This window comes from Nycticebus coucang, chromosome 6 (assembly GCF_027406575.1).
Source record: "Nycticebus coucang isolate mNycCou1 chromosome 6, mNycCou1.pri, whole genome shotgun sequence".
Taxonomy (NCBI): Eukaryota; Metazoa; Chordata; class Mammalia; order Primates; family Lorisidae; genus Nycticebus; species Nycticebus coucang.
The window spans coordinates 31,676,417-31,688,743 of NC_069785.1; the positions used below are offsets into that span (position 1 = coordinate 31,676,417).

At 40.2% G+C, this 12,327-nt stretch overlaps 1 non-coding gene and 2 gene segments (V, D, J or C); all 3 read right to left on the bottom strand.

The window, feature by feature from the left end:
- LOC128587398 (T cell receptor alpha chain MC.7.G5-like) overlaps positions 1–12,327 on the bottom strand; it is a 230,641-nt gene that overhangs the window by 184,335 nt on the left and 33,979 nt on the right.
- Positions 1–12,327, bottom strand: part of LOC128587405 (T cell receptor alpha variable 8-3-like) — a 624,669-nt gene that overhangs the window by 153,334 nt on the left and 459,008 nt on the right.
- Positions 11,485–11,618, bottom strand: LOC128589474 (small nucleolar RNA SNORA70). The gene has a single exon (XR_008381042.1). It is a non-coding gene; the product is annotated as a small nucleolar RNA SNORA70 (small nucleolar RNA).

Here is a 12,327-nt window from a genome sequence, read left to right on the forward strand (position 1 = left end):
TTATTTGGAATTCTTTTGCATGGAAAATTTGTCTATTATCTCCCATTTATTTATTCAGTCATTTATTTATATTGGTATTGATCCATGTGTACTTATTTTATACCTTAGATTATTACTCAATACTACTTTATATTATCCCTCAAATTGTTCTGGCTTTGGACAAAGAAAACTTTTTCAGTTGGCTCTTATGTTCCTTTGACATCTTACTGCCACTGTGAGTATTTTTGTTGTTGCTGTTTTGAGCACTCACATATTTCTTGGCATATTAAGTTTTTGCAGATTTGTCTTATGTATTCCCTGCCCCAGCCCTAGTATCAGCCATTTTTTCAAGGAGCTTTGACTCCTTTTATTGGAAAATAAGACTCGAAACCAAGTTCTGGGATCTAGGCATGCTTGTTGCTGCTGAGATGTCATTGCTTTTCAATTGGCAGAACAGGGAAATCTATTTCTACATGCATCGATTTGTACTATGTTAAGCTAAATATGAGTCCAGCCGCTATTTTTTGACTTACAAATTCACATTTTTTTATGACAAAAAATATTTATACATTGCTTCATTTGACAATAGTGTTACATGATGTAAATATGCCAAATTTATTTAACCAATTCACTATCATTCATTGTTGTTTACACAGTTGTACTGCTTAAGATTTGTGGTATTATTCACTACATTCTTATATATGTCCTTATATGTGTATTTTTATTACACATCAAATTCTTTCCTAAGTGTAAATCCCTAAAACTAAAGTGACTGGGTCAAAAAGCATGATAATTTTTAAGACTGACACTTATTGCCCAAATTTTGCTCATAAAAGTTGTAAATTCTATTTTCACCAGCGGTGTATTGGAATGTCAACACATAGTATGATCTTTGCCAATCTGATCGGCAGAAAATCATACTTGATTGCTTTCAATTGACTTTTATTATGTTAGGATGGACATTTTTTGTATGTTTATTAGTTATTTATAGTCTTCTTTTGTGCTTGTTAGTTTCCACTGTCATTTCATTCTATTTGTGTTCAATTTATTTTTAATGATTTGGAAATATTCTTATATACTAATGATATGTAGTTTTTACTTAAGATATATTTTTAATACTTTCTACTTCATATGTCTTTTAATTTTATTCACAGAGTTTTTAATATTTAGATGTTTGAACATTTATTTAGCTAAATCTGTGTGTATTTTTTTATATGTGTATTTTTATTACACATCAAATTCTTTCACACAGATGATTTCTGCATTTGTCATTTTTTACACAATACTTCTCCATTTTCAAAGTTATGGAAATAGTCCTCTATATATTCTTCCAGGACTTTTATTATTAAAAAAAATTATAAACTGTTTTATCTGGAATGTATTTGTGGAGGTAAGCCTCTAACTTAATTAATTTCCAGATGGTTATCCAGGTGTCTTCCAACAGTTTTTGACAAGCTGTCCTAGTTTGATATGCTAAGTTTAACATATGTGCAAAATTCTTATAACTCGAGTCTCTTATTACTTTAGATTTAATGATTTTATTGGTCTGTTTATCTCTGTGTTGTTGATATCTAAGTATTTTAATTAGCATAGCTTTAGAATACATTTTAATATCTGATCTGGCAAATGTTCAATTTTTATTGGCTATATATCTCATTTATTTTTCCTGATAACCTTTAAAACCACTTTTAAAAATTACAAAATAGCAATCCTTTTACTGTTTTGACTGGAAATGTGTTTAAGTTTGTTTGGCAGAGAGTTGAGTGGGTGGGCAGGTAGAACACTTATTCAAAGACTATGGACTATGGAAGAAATGACATTAAGTTATAATAAGCACTAAAGATGGCTTTATGAAAGTTTTTCTCAGTTATTAAGCTTTCCGAACCGCACCCCCCGCCCCACCCTTAGTGCTCCAAGGGAGGGGAGGAATGAACTAACCCACTATTCAGTGTACAACAGCTTGGAGGAGTTGTTTCCTCTCTGAACTCCTGCAGTGACTGGAGGTCTTTCGAAAGCATTTGTTCAGCTGGGGTATTTTACCCATTGTGTTTATATATAACAATGTCTCCTCACCCAGCTGTTTTACAACAGTGAAAAAACAAAACAAAACAAAACAAAACAAAACACCCTTGCCTCCAAATAGTCTGTTGTTATTATTAAACACCCATGCTGTGAAAGCTCTATGCTAAGTAACCCGAGGAATTAGAAAACAACAAAACAAAAGGCATACTAAGTCAAGGGGCTTTCACGCAGAGGGGAAGCTAAGAAGTTATTAATATATACACAAGTACAATACAAGGCAAGCAGCATTAACCACGATGACTGATGCAGTAACAGTGCGTGGCAGAGGGAGAGGCAGTGGAGGGCTGGCAAGTCAGCTCTCTTAGGGGTAAAAGCCCTGATTATAGTGCTTGCTGATTTCTACGGTGTGAGTATTTTCATCATGGCTGTTTTTTTGCTGCCAACACGACATCCCTGAAGGCAGGATTGGGAAGAGATGAGCACACTCAGCTCCCCAGCAGGTACTAACTGGCCCAGCCCACCAGTGGAGAGAAGAGTGACTTCTAACTGAGGATTGTCCCCAGAGCACTAGGGGAGAGGTGTGAAATAGGATTTGAAGGATGCTGAACTTCAAATGGTGGAAATGGGGAGTGAACATGTTTCAAAAAAAGCAAATAGCAGGAGCAAAATACGGTCTTGAGGACAACACAATCTCACAGGGAATCCGGAAGCTTTGAGCAGTCAAGGTTCTTTGAGGGGACACTTTAGGGAGAGTTTGAAAGGGGAGAGAATAGTTAAATGTCTTGTGTAATGATACACATGTAGGTGTTACATTTATCCTTCCTCCTTACCACTCTGAGCAATGCAGGAGCATACCGCTGACCAGCCCATCTAAGGCGTCTGTGCCAGGCATGTCAAAAAAAGTGGGAGTTCCTTGGGGATGGGAACTCACATATAAACACGTCTTCAAGTTTATACCACTGGCACTGACTGCAGTGTTTGTCACATGGTGGATAAATATGTTTGCAATGAATGATTGAAAGATTCTCTTAGCTCAACATTATTTCTTATCCCCAAAGGTTACTCCAGTCAATAGGAATTCTCATTATAGAGGGTCCTATTAGAGACTCTGAGCAGTGCTCCTAAGTTCTCAGAGATTGCTATTGCAATTTTGCTGAGAAAGTATTGATGAAAGCAATAGCTGCCAAAAAATGGTGTTTCCCAGGCACTGCTAATGCCATGAGTGCAAGTTATTTGTACCATGTTTCTCTATTTCTGGAATAATCCTCATGTCTCAGCTCTACATAGCAGCTCAATCACACTGTAAGATAGACCTTTCTCAGGCATCTAAAAGTAGAGCTATTTTGTTTTAAATGTGGTGGTGCATAGATTTCCAGAGAATTTCCTAGAAGTCTGATAGAATTGTGTAAGAAAAACAAGGTTGCTTAGTTTCAGATCATGTCGTGTGATAATAGATAGTGGCTGTTCTCAGATTGTATTTCCATCAGTTAGTCCCGGAATCTTATTTTAAACTCCCAAGAGAAGTTTAAAAAAAAAGTCCTGGAATTTTGATGTCTACTCTCTCAAGGTGCGTATGGTTTTTGATAAAAAAGAGCAACAATTCTACATGGAGATGATTTTTCTTTGTTGGAACTCCAGCTCCAGGAAGATGATAATGAGCTGCTGAGCTGAACAGTAATTTAAAGTCTGGGTGGTCATGAGAGGTTCGGTTGCTAACTAGACATTTGCTCTTAAGAATCCAGACCTCCAGCCGGTTAGCACAGCTCCCTACCGTAGCATTGTAAGGAGAGATGTGGTGTTCGTGAATATCAACTAACTATGATTTATGCAGCAGAGAGTACAATTTTCCTAGACAGACACTGTGCAAAATCACACCATGTTATCTCGGCGAGAGGAACACGGGAGATTCGGTAAATTCCCATGGAGAAGTGTCAGCAAGGTGTGCGTGGGTCAGGTTTTCTGGGCTATGTGATCCATATACTTACATACCTCTCCGGAGTTGAATCTCCCTTCCCCTGGTTTGTGTTTTCAAGCACAGAAATGTTCATTAGTGGAGGGATTCTGACTTCTCTACAACCTCCTAACTCATTTCTCCCAGAAGAGGGAAAAAGCATTTAAATCGAACCCTTTGTTCTGGCAGCCTCTGTTGTTTTCATAACACTCCTTCTAATTTACATACGCCTTGTTATGTATCTTTCCCATCAGACTATAAGAAATTTATCATCAGATATTGTTTTCCTTAGCATGTATCTTCGGGGTCGAACATAGTGCCTGTCACTATCCACAAATAAATGCAATCTAAAGCAATAAGATTGAAGTAGGTTTTAGAGTTGGCAAGGGTGAAGGGGATGACTTCAGATAGGCGTGAACTGGGATGGGATTTCAGCACTAAAAAATAGAGTGCACAGTCTTTGTGGCAAATGGAATGGCCTGAGAAAGAGTGTGGAGGTGGCAAAGCACAGGGTGTTTTCAGGCCAAGTGTAGTCTGCAGAGGAATCCTGGGTTGGTGCTGAGGAGGGGAAAAAGTCTGGGAGTCTGGTCTGGCTGCAGCTGCAGGATGGGTTAGACAGGCAGGCAGGGCACAGGGACACGTATGCGCGAGAGGATTGCCGTGGGAAGACGGGACAGCAGTGGGAAGGCGATTGCCGTGGGAAGACGGGGACAGCAGTGGGAAGGCGGTGTTAGCGACTCGTCCTGGCCCTCCTGACTGAGCCATGTGGGAGGAGCAGGGACTGGAGTCACAAATCTTCCATCCTGGACGTGTAGCCAGGGTGTGCAGCTGGAGGATCTGGTTGGTTTCTGAGTCTCACAGTGAGACAAAGCTCAGACAGCCACCTATTTTTTAAAAATGATTTGCTTTATTTTGAGAAAGTGCTATTTTTATCTACTGCCTAACTATCTCAAGTACCAAATTCAGGGAGGAGAACGCTTCTGAGAGCGAGGTCTGTGCACCAGTATTCTCTAGCCTCCGAGCCAGCTGTGGGAATGTGTTCCCTAAAATAATCAGTAGTAGTTTCCCTCCAGGCCTCAGAGGACCACTCACAGTCCCTGGTTTGCAGCCTCTTCCTGGGTGTATTTTGGGGTCCCTCCAGGATGGTTTTGGCTGACTCCTGGCTCATTTTGTTGGTCTTTTGCTGTCACTCTGTTCTCTACGTCCTCTCTGAGAGCACATACGGATCTCAGGCTGGAATTGTGAGTTGATAAGGTCGATAAACTTGGCTTCTTTACGGAAGTTCACTGGATAGCATCCATTTGTCAAATAATCATTCTAGTTACACAGAAAAATGAGACAAATCTTTTTCCACTGGGAAGCTGTTTGTAAAATTCAAGTATCAGTAACACAGATAGTGTCCTTTCAGACTGAAAGAGAATCACAGCTCCCCTCTCCTGCACACATATTGCTATTGGAAGTGATGGTCCTCTGAGCTTCCCTGGAACCTACAGGTAAGAGAACCAGAGCATCTCTGGGGGGCTTCCTAGGGGATTGGCAGGAACTTTGTGTCAGGCCCCATTGGCTCACTCCCCTTCCTTTCCTCTGAATGGCCCTGTAATGAGTTCTGACCCGAGTCGCCTGAGGTAGGCCAAACCTTGCAGGATATAGGCACAGTCTCCACAGGAGTGCCCTCCCTCCAGACACAGCTGCAAGTCAGGGGTCTCTCTCTTCTGACTAACTGGCTGCAAATTTGGGGGTTCCCTTTCTCCTTCAGTTTTGAGAGTTCCATAGAACATGCAGAATTCAGGAAAGTGCTGTACTTATAATTATAGTTTTATTGTAGCAAAAGGATACGAGTCAGAACCAACCAAAAGAGAGAAGCACAAGGTGAAAGCTTCTCAACATGCAGCTTCTGGAGTCCTCCCCTGTGGAGACCTGGGTGGTGTTACCTTCTCCTACCCATGTTGTGTGAGTTCACCTCCTTGTAGCTGAGGGCAAAGGTCAGACTTCTGTTTGAAAAAGTTAATTCTTCACTATACATGCTCCAAATCACCAGCAGGTACAACCTTCTTCCATTCTCAAGGCTCAGAGCCTGAAAGGTGACACAGTTCTAGGTTGGGGTCATATTTAACTAGGAAGATAAAGACAATCACAGTCCAGACTGGAGAAAGCAGGCCAGGATTCAACTCTTTCGTCCTTTTTTTATTTTAGTAAAGATGGAGGTCTCAATATATTTCTCAGGCTGGACTGCAGTCCCTATGCACAGGTGTGATCATAGCTCACTGCAACCTTGAACTCCTGGGCTCCAGTAATCTTCCTGCCTCAGCCTCCCAAGTAGCTGGGACTACAGATGCATCTGGCTTTTCCTTTTATTTTTTGGTGGGAGGTGGGAGCTTACCCCCTCTTGCAAGGTGGATACTTGACAGATCATGTGCAGAGTCCCTAGAACTTTTTGTCACTGCTGCCCCAGAACAGGCAAAAGCATTTCTGGGAGGACAGGCTCATAGCAGATCTTGCCGAATCCCGTCTGCTGATCTTGTTCCCTTGCTTCCTCTTCATACCCGAGGCTTGTTTGCAAAATGACAATCTTACATTCTCAAGATCAAGCCTCGATACTGTTTTAGAGTGAATGAAAACTAGCTATTTGACTTGTATTTATTGATCTAACAAGTTTTTAAAAAATTGTTATTATTATTATTTTCTTTTTGGAGACAGGTTCTCACTCTGCTCCCTCAGACTGGAGTACACTAGCTTGATTATAGCTCACTATAACCTCAAATTCCTGGGCTCAAGTAATCTTCCTGTCTCAGCCTCTCAAATAGCTGTGACTACAGGTGCATGCTACCATGCCCAGCTAATTTTTATTTTTTTTGTACAGACAAGGGCCTTGCTATTGTCTAGGATGGCCTGGAACTCTTGGTCTCAAGGCTGTCTCAGTACTGATTAATCTCAGTACTAATCAAAGTACTGGGATTAGAGGCATGGGCCACCGCAACTGGAAACAAGTGTTGTTTGAATGCCCACTACATGTACTCAAATCATAGTAACTGATCTCACACAGCTGAGATCTGGTTTGCTATGTAGAGAGCCACATGGGATGGTCTCAAACCAGAGGAAGCTACTGGAAGTGATGTCTAAGTTAATGATGGTGTCTATGTGTGTTTGGTTTTATTAATGGTGCTACGCCCTGGTGCTGAGCCTGTACCTACTCTGACCTAATTCTTTACCCTAATCCCTTCCTCTCTGAGGTCATCTAAAAGTTCTGTAAAGGCTTTCTGAGGGATAACGATAGACAGCAGCAATGTGTCCATACCTGAGGGTGCTGCTTCCTGGTATCATAAATGGCACATCTATTTTATTTAGTAAGTCTGTTGCAAACATTTTTCTGTTGGTTGAATTATTTCCTTGTCATTGCATATGTGTTTTACTTCACCAATAAAAATGTGAGCTCCCTATGGTGAGGGACCTTGTTCTATAATTCTATTTCTCTATTTTTTTTTGAAAGAGATGGATAACCATTTAAGGGTATTTAGAAAATGCTTCTAAAGTTTTTTGAGATTTTTCACAGAATTTCTAAAGATGGGATTTTCCCCAGAATTGTGAATGGAAGTGAGAAAGCAAGCAAAATGTCGTAGACCATTTTACACCTTCTCCCCTCCCTGCATATGATCAGCCAACAACCTCCCTTCTCATTTCACTGAGGACACGGAAGCACTCGGCACACCTCTCCTTCACTCTGACTCTGCCCACCTTGTTGCATCTTTACCCCCCATTGTCCCTTGTCTGCTTTCCTTCTGTTGAATGGGCACACCATCTCTGCTTATCCTAAGGCCACGCCCTCCATTTAGTTACTGGACATTGTCCCCTTTGCCAACTCAACCCAACTTCATAAGGTCAGGTTCTCTCTTCTGCATAACCAATTTTTGTCTCTCTGCTGAATCATTCCAGCTAAGCGTATAAAAATATACTATCGTATCATCTACGTTATGCATATGTTGTCTCATATATATCTGACAAGTGTCTCTCATTGGACAGTTTTTAATTCAGTGTCTTGGGGGAGGTCAGAAAATGAGGGATCTGAGTAGGAAAGGAATATTAAGTGAGTTTTCTTGTATTTTCTCACTGATTTCCCTATTCTGCCCACCTTTGGTCTCTCCTAGGATTCTTTAAAAATATTTATAATATTATTCTGATTTTGAAGGAATTCATATTAATTATACATATGGGGAAAAGCAGAAAAAAATGAAGAAAATAAAAATCACCTTTAAAATCATACATGCAGAGATCACCTTTGTTAAAAACTTAGTGTATTAGCTTTATAAATATTAAAAATTGTAATAATGTGGTATATTTGGTTTCATTTATTGAATTTTTTTTCCCCTTAAGAGCATTTCCAGATCCTTAGAATGGTTTTAATGGCAGCATTTGTATAGTAAATGCCATGATTTATTTACACACTCTGTTCGCGGCAGACTCTTAATGTTTTTCCCAATTTTTGATATAGTAAGATGCCCAATGAAATATTTCAATATAATTAATTATGTGCATTTATGATTTTTCCTATGAATGAAGTTCATAGGAATAGAATTAATGGGACAAATGTATATGAATGTTTTCTTTTTCTCTCTCAAGTGGTAGTAATGCTTAGAATCTAAAGTACATGCTCTTTCCATTACTGAACCTTTGTGTCTTCTTTTTCCTTTCTTCTTCTTCTTCTTCTTTTTTTTTTTTTTGCAGTTTCTGGCCGGGGCTGCGAACCCTCCACCTCCAGCATATGGGGCCGGTGCCCTACTCCTTTGAGCCACAGGCACCGCCCTTTTTTTGTTGTTTTGTTTTTCTGAGACAGAGTCTCACTCTGTTGCCCTGGGGTAGAATGTAGTGGCCTTATTATAGCTCATTGCAAAGTCAAACTCCTGGGCTCAAGGGATCCCCTCCTGCCTCAGCCTCTCAAGTAACTACAAGTTTGTGCCATCACACATGACTAATTTTTTCTATTTTTTGTAAGAGACGGGGTCTTGCTCTTGCTCGGTCTCAAACTCCTGACCCCAAGTGATCCTCCTGCCTCAGCCCTCCTGGAATGCTAGCAGTCTAAGCATGAATTTCTGAACCCAGCCCCTTTGTATCTTCAATTCAAAGCCGTCAGGTACTCCAAAGTTCTCCTTACCTTTTTACTTAGGCATTAGCCATCTGTAACTTTTCTATATCTTTAAATTACAAAAGTGATTCATGCTGAGACATCCATACATATTTGAAAAAACAGTGTAGAGATTTAAAAATGATAAGGTACAGGACCAAGAAGCTTCCTATCTTCATAATATTTTCAATTCAATTAATTTATTAAAAATTTCCTACACACAAGGCAGTGCTAAATGTTGGGGGGCGGGGAGTAGGGAAATATGATGAAGTTTCTAGGGTAGAAAATCTGGTACAGCTTATGAGCTGCTGAGTTCTGTAAGGATTCTGAGAATCCATGTGTGGGCCAGGCATTATCTATGGACCAAATAAATTTCAACAATAGCAGTAATTATAGCTGATATTTATCAAGTGCTTTTGCTATGTCAGGCACTGTGACAGTTGTTTTATACATACTTGTCTTTTTAAGTTAAATATACACAGAGGTATATCATGATTAGTTAAAAACAAAGTGAAAAGGACAAATTCAAGAAGGAGGTGGGGAGAGGCTCAGTAAGTTCCCCCCTATATTATGTAGGGGTATACAGCATGCTTCTGGACTCAACTACAACTCAGACTTTGGACTTTACCTTGCAAATGTAAGTAATGTAACCTAATCACCTGTATCCTCATATTAACCCCTCCAAAGCAAATTTACTTAAAAGTATTATTTTATTCACAGTATTTTTTTTTCAATCAGTGGCTATTAAAAATCCATTACTATCTGAAATATTTTTGGCTTTAAAAATGAGGCCTCCATGTTCAGAAGGATTGGAACCCATCCATCCATAGTTAGGACATGGGATAAAACCTCCCTGTACTGAAGATTAACACAAGATTAAAAGTGAGAAGTGGATCTCAGGGCAGGTTGCAGGAATTCAGTTATTTGAACATCAATCTTAATTTCACTTTCTGGCCTGGAATCTGGAATCCATCTCAGGGGCTTTATTTTTTTGTGCCGGTTTTAAGTTCCCAGGCTTAGTCGGAGGAGCAGGGCTTCTGGTGAGGATCTGTGAGTTTCCATGCCTGCGGTCCTCCCTGGAGCGGGCTTGCTGCCTATCTGTGATTCCTGCAGCTCTTTGATGGCCCTGCAAGGCCTACGGAGAAGGGTGAGGGTTGCAAGCCAAAGGTACATGTGTCAGAGAAGGAGCACATCTGAGCACCTGGTCACCACCCATTTCGCAGTAAAAACCAAAGGGCTGTTACATCAGTAGTGTCTCTCCTTCCTTTTTCCTGTCCTCTTCTCCCTGGCAACTCCTGAACTGCAGGCCACAGGCCACTAGACAGAATGTCCTGGGCTTTGGAGGCTTCAGCCATAGACTCCACATTTCATTCCTGGTGGAGCCAGAGGGTGCAGGTGCAGGACATGCTGCATGGCTCACACAGCTGAAGGTGGGAAGGGAATGATGCCCATTTTTACTCATCGTCACTATTGTGTTCAGGGTACAATACTCTGAAACACTGTATTTTCAGAGCTACATGTCGAAGACACGGTAAATATGAAAGACATTTGAAAAGTATTTGTCATGTAACAATTGAAAATGAAAAAAGACATTTTCCCTCTTTTATGTGTTTTCAAGTGCTTGTGAAGTTGAGAAAGTGCTGAATAAATCTGATAGTAAGTTGAATGCTATCAGACAGAAGATATTATTGTCATTTAAGATAGAGATACTGCATTGTGTTTTAAAGAGACTTTGTTAGAACCATATTATTGTCTAAAATGCATTGTTACAAGGAAGAATGCCTCTAGCTATGTTCCCAATTTTAGTAGAGTCTGAATAGAACTATTCATTAACTGTTTCTTTTATCTACTTATATATAACACAAATAATAACTAGTATTAATCGAACACTTTGCTAGGTGCCAGGTACTTTCTACATGCACATAATTTTACCTTTTATAAAGTATATTGTCTTCTGGCAACCCTATAGAATAGATGTTATTGTTATTAGTTTTTGGACAAGAAGTAGGATTTATTGGAGGTATGAATGAGGGGGCAGCACAATAGAAACCCTCATGAGTGCAAGGTCTATCCCGTGTCCAGGGGACCACAAATGGGGATGTATTTGACCCCACACCACCTGGGATAAGTTGCTTCTCAACCACCATGTCTTCGAATTCATCTGCATTAAACTTGGTCAGCCTCACTTCTCTGAGATGTGAATCTTCTGGCGGCCAGGAAGCTTGAACTTGGCCCTGTGAAGGGCCTTAGTTACATGCTTCTTTTTGGCAGTTCGGTGCAGATGGACATGATGTCTTGGTCAATGTGAACCCTGGCCACGGTACCATGGGGCTTTCCAAAGGCACCATGTATACCTGTCTGAAGCCTAGATTGGGGGGACAGCACAAGGTCTGACACATGAACATATATCAAAAATGACTCTTTCCAAGGTCCCTTAGAGCACCCATATAATCAATAGGCTGCATACACTACCAGGGAGGCTGCTATTTGCAGCCATTGCACACCAGGCCTCCAAGAGGAAAGTAGCATGGTTGGCTTAATTGGCAGCAGGTGAAATAGCTATTATTTACTATCCTAATTCTTTTTTTTTTTTTGGCAGGTTTTTTTTTTTTTGTCCGGGGCCAGGTCTGAACCCACCACCTCTGGTATACAGGGCTGGTGTGCTACTCCTTTGAGCCACAGGTGCCGCCCTACTATCCTAATTAAAAAAAAAAGACTGAAGTATGAAACTGGAGTAATTTGGTCAAGGTTACACAGCTCAAACACGAAGAATCTGAACCTGAACAATGTGGCCCAAGAGCCTATGCTTTTTTACCTCTGTCTTATACTATTATTTTATTTCACCAAACAAAAGCTTACTGTTAACCCCATGTTTTTCAGTCTCACCAGTCCTCATGTCAATAACTTCCTAAAATTTCTCTCAAGTTTCTTGTAAAAAAAAATAGTATAGTATTTAGTTTTCACTTGAGTTTTGATCAGGGATGAATCAAGGATATTTTGGGCTCATAAAAAATTCATTTCCACAAAGAGCTGTTGGGAGAATGTGTACATCTGTTCACTGCTCCATTATTTCCAAACTTCAAGAATATGTGCAGGCTGGGCCTTTTCAGCACTTCACTAAAACATAACTCAGGGTGATGAGATCAACAAGGCAACTTACATTTTAGTAGGTGACAATAGGGAATTAAAAAAGACTCGATTTTTCTGTTGAGTGAATCTGACTGGTGCTTGGTGACACCTGCTGATTGATGATCTCTGG